The sequence below is a fragment of the Tiliqua scincoides genome, chromosome 4 (genome assembly GCF_035046505.1).
Source record: "Tiliqua scincoides isolate rTilSci1 chromosome 4, rTilSci1.hap2, whole genome shotgun sequence".
Lineage (NCBI taxonomy): Eukaryota > Metazoa > Chordata > Lepidosauria > Squamata > Scincidae > Tiliqua > Tiliqua scincoides.
This window is the reverse complement of record NC_089824.1, coordinates 188,190,345-188,194,621: the sequence shown is the minus strand read 5'-3', so window position 1 is coordinate 188,194,621 and position 4,277 is coordinate 188,190,345. Positions and strand designations below refer to the sequence as shown.

Genomic DNA, 4,277 nt, shown 5'->3' with positions numbered 1-4,277 from the left:
TTATTATTATTATTATTATTATTATTATTATTATTATTATTATTATTATTATTAACAGTATTTATATACCACTTTTCAACTAAAAGTTCACAAAGCGGTTTACAGAGAAAAATCAAATAACTAAATGGCTCCCTGTCCCAAAAGGGCTCACAATCTAAAAAGATGCAAATGAATACCAGCAGACAGCCACTAGAACAGACAGTGCTGGGGTGAGTACTCTCCCCCTACTAAAAAAAAGGAGCACCCACTTGAAAAAGTGCCTCTTACCCAATTAGCAGGGGTTAACTTGATGGCTTGGAACTTGAGTTTTCCCTCTCATAGAGGGAGTTGCAGTGGAACTCTTGGCTGTTGCAAAAGGAAGGGATGGTTTGGCCACACAGTTGATAGCACAGGCGCAATCTGAGGGATCATAATGGGGAAGGGTTGGAGACATGAGAGGGAGATGCAACATCAAGACACTGAAGCATAGGATTTTCTCCCCCGCTTTGCTTACCTGTGGCATGCATTGTCCTTCCCCTGTAGGGGTAATGAGTTGGAGTTTTCAGTTGAGCATTTGTGTGTGAAGAGCCCCTGGGGCAGAATACCTGCAGTAAGAGTTCTGAGAAGTCACGAGTTAAGAAAATATCTTGCCATACATATTGTGAAGGGCAAGAAATTGTGTAAAGTGCTCCTTCTGTGCTCCAAGTGCTTTTTCACCATCGTTTCCTTAACCAAAGTTTCTCTTTGAGAGACCAGAGAGGTAGAGTCCCATGCCAAGGGTCTAATTATTTGACAGCCCAATGCTAACTAATATTCCAGTGCTAATGCAGCACCAATGCAGCCCCAAGATAAAGGAACAAAAGTTCCCTTACCTTGAGAAGGCCTCTGTGACTGCTCCCCCACTGGATGATGCCAGATTGGCATGACTGCATTGGCACTGAAAAGTTAGTTAGGATTGGGCTATGAGATAAACTGTTCCTGGTAGAAGCTTTAGAATTGGTGTAGTGTGCTGGAATTGGCTGCCAAATATACTGTAGTTTGTATCCTATGTCCCATCATAGGAAAGTGAGCAGGGCAGTGTGTTGGTGGGATGTGCAATTTTCTGTTTTTCCCTTTCCCGTTGTTCCTTATAATAATAATTAATAATAATAATAATACAGCAACTGTTACCCTGCACATGCCCAATCTCGTCTGATCTTAGAAGCTAAGCAGGGTCAGGCCTGGTTAGTACTTGGATGGGAGACCGCCTGGGAATACTGGGTGCTGTAGGCTTATACCATAGTCTTTCGAGACTGAAGGTTGCCAACCATTAATACAGGCATGAGATTATGAGATTACTCCAACCTCTGGTAGCTCTGTCACGGACATACCTCTGTTGTGTGTGTGTGTGTGTGTGTGTGTGTTGTCTGAAGGGGAGTTCGGATATGGAGTCCATTGACACTTCATCCATCCTACGTCGATCACACTTCATGCCCCAATCTTCTCTGTTTTGGCCTCTGCACCAACAGTGCAGCATTTTTCCAGAGTTACACGAGCACCCACAGTGCATCCGTCGTTGGTTTGCAGTCTTTTACACTGTCATTGTGCCATGTGTATGGAGATACAGTGATGTATCTCAAGGATAGGGTTGGGCTGTAAGATGTATGTATGTAAATGTAAACAGATATGTAGTGAGCAATGAGCTGAACTGCCACGGCATTTCTTTTGGGACACTCCTGTACAAAACAGCTCGTCCAAGTTAGAACTTTAAAATTAATACTATAACAGTGTATGTTACTGCAGTAGAAATTCACAAATGTGGTTGCCATATGGCTGCCAACATCTGTAAGTGTCCATGTGCTTCTAGTTGCCCAGAATGAAGTAGGAGACCCTTTCCTGAGTTGTCCATGCAACACAGAGAACTCTTATACAGTGCAACCTCGCTTTACAATGCATTCTCTTTACAATCAAATCACTTTACAATGAACTTTTGATCAAAAACAAGGATTACTATACAATATGTTATTACCGTTACAATGGGCTCATAGTTGCTGTCAACAGCACCTCATGGGTGACAGATAAACTCATCTGCTATATGAATGCAGGCTTTGATACCATCTCAGCAAATAGCAGCATTTTTAACAACATGGCTTTGTCTATTGAGGGAAATATACAGCTTTGTAGTTTGTGTTTTATAATTATGACATTGTGTAAATGAATAACCATGGCCCCCAAAGAGCCCAACAGACACCTTTTAGAGAAGAAAATAGCTTGGTCCTGTTGCAGAAATTTCAGCTTCCGAGGTCTTGGAATAAATTACCAAAAGACAATGCATTATTTGGTTCACGTTACAATATTTTAACAGTACAGTGGTATCTCCAGCATGGATTACCATTATAAAGTGAGGGTCCACTGAACTAACTTTTCTTCTGGGGTTTTATACTGTGCTGTTTGTGATTTTTTAATATTATAAGGGATTTTATGTCATATACTGTTTTAGGGACACGAGTGAAAAGTGGCTAAGAAATGCAACTAAAAAAATAAAGGCTTGAGTGATCTCATGCTGGGTGGGAGATTTAGACTTTGTCCTTCCCCCCAAATTCTGTATTATATGCAGCCAAATGATATACGGAGAAAGGTGTCTTACGTCATGCTGAGCTTTGCAAGATAAAAACAGAGATTCTCTCTGCTTCCGAGTGTTTCAAGTACTCTAGAAAAATTACAGATTATTTATTAACAGTATTTATATACCGCCTTTCAGCGGAAAGTTCACAAAGCGGTTTACAGAGAAAATCAAATAACTAATGGCTTCCTGTCCCAAAAGGGCTCACAATCTAAAAGGATGCAAAAGAACACCAGCAGACAGCCACTAGAAAAGACAGTGCTGGGGTGAGGAGGGCCAGTTATTCTCCCCCCGCTAAATTGATTAAGAACATAAGAACAGCCCCACTGGATCAGGCCATAGGCCCAACTAGTCCAGCTTCCTGTATCTCACAGCGGCCCACCAAATGCCCCAGGGAGCACACCAGATAACAAGAGACCTCATCCTGGTGCCCTCCCCTACATCTGGCATTCTGACTTAACCCATTTCTAAAATCATTGATTTTAGATTGAGCCGTTCCGTCTCCCATATCTTCAGGGTATGCCACTGGACTCATGGGAGGAGTAGACAGTGACAACAAACAATAGCTGGATGCTAAGGACAGCCAAAATTTATGAACCACTTATTTTAACATAAGTTGAGAGCATCTATGGAATGGGTGGAACATTTATGTGCAAATACTTATGCTTACTTAGCAGAGTGATGGTATGATCCAATGACTAAATGTGGGATCCAAAGCTTCCCCAAATTTGACTACATAATTATCCTACAGAGTTGTTTGTGTACTTCTTACATTTACACCTATTTTCTTTAAGAAATTCAGAAAAAAAAATTCATATAATTCCCAGGCAGTGTTCAATACGCGCAACAGGGCGCAATCCTAACCCCTTATGTCAGTGCTTTCCAGCACTGACATAAGGCCAATGCAGCTCTGAGGTAAGGAAACAAACATTCCCTTACTTTGAGGAGGCCTCCGTGAGTGACATCCAACTGCAGGATGCAGCACATGTCCCATTGGCACATCTATGCCTATGCTGGAAAGCACTGACATAAGGGGTTAGGATTGTGCCCTTAAACTCTACTTGGGCACCATTTGCTTTAGTAGTTGAACTATATCATTATTTGAGATGAAAATCCTCAGATGGATTCCCCCGCCCCTTTTTTGCCTATTTTTCATTGTTATGGACTTGCTAGTACCCCAGAGGCTTTAGTCATACTTTAGTGTACTTTAAGAGGCTTTAGTGATACTGCAAGTGCTGTTGAGACATTCAAATGCAGGAGCTGTTACTCCTTGTTTATTGTTAGTGTTGCAAGGTCGAGAGCAAAGTTCAAAAGCAAACTCAGTAGGCAAGAGTGGTGATCATCTGCAAGCTTTATTTCGTTGCCAGCAATGGGCTTCTCAGGGACTCCTGTCCAAAAGGAAAGCAATGAGAGCTATGTGGGAACTCTCAGATCCCTCAGAGAAAAAGCCCTGTTCTAGTGTGAGCCACTTGCTTATATTCAATTTTGGCTCCTTTGTTTGAGGAGTCTTACATTTCATTGGCTGGGGGTGTGACATCAGAGATGGAGGCTTTCTCAGGATTGGTCACAGATAAATTTATAAGCATTTGATTGATCTGTTTCAAGTTACAAGTTCCAAAAAAGGCAAATACATACATATTTCAAAAACCACTAGGTGGCACTGTTTACTCATTTATTACAGTACTAGGTTTGATAT

The 4,277-nt window shown here is 41.5% G+C and overlaps 1 pseudogene; it reads left to right on the top strand.

Annotated features, from left to right (window-relative positions):
• Positions 1-1,131: 1,131 nt before the first annotated feature.
• LOC136649955 (5S ribosomal RNA) lies at positions 1,132-1,251 on the top strand (annotated as a pseudogene).
• The last annotated feature ends 3,026 nt before the right edge of the window (positions 1,252-4,277 follow it).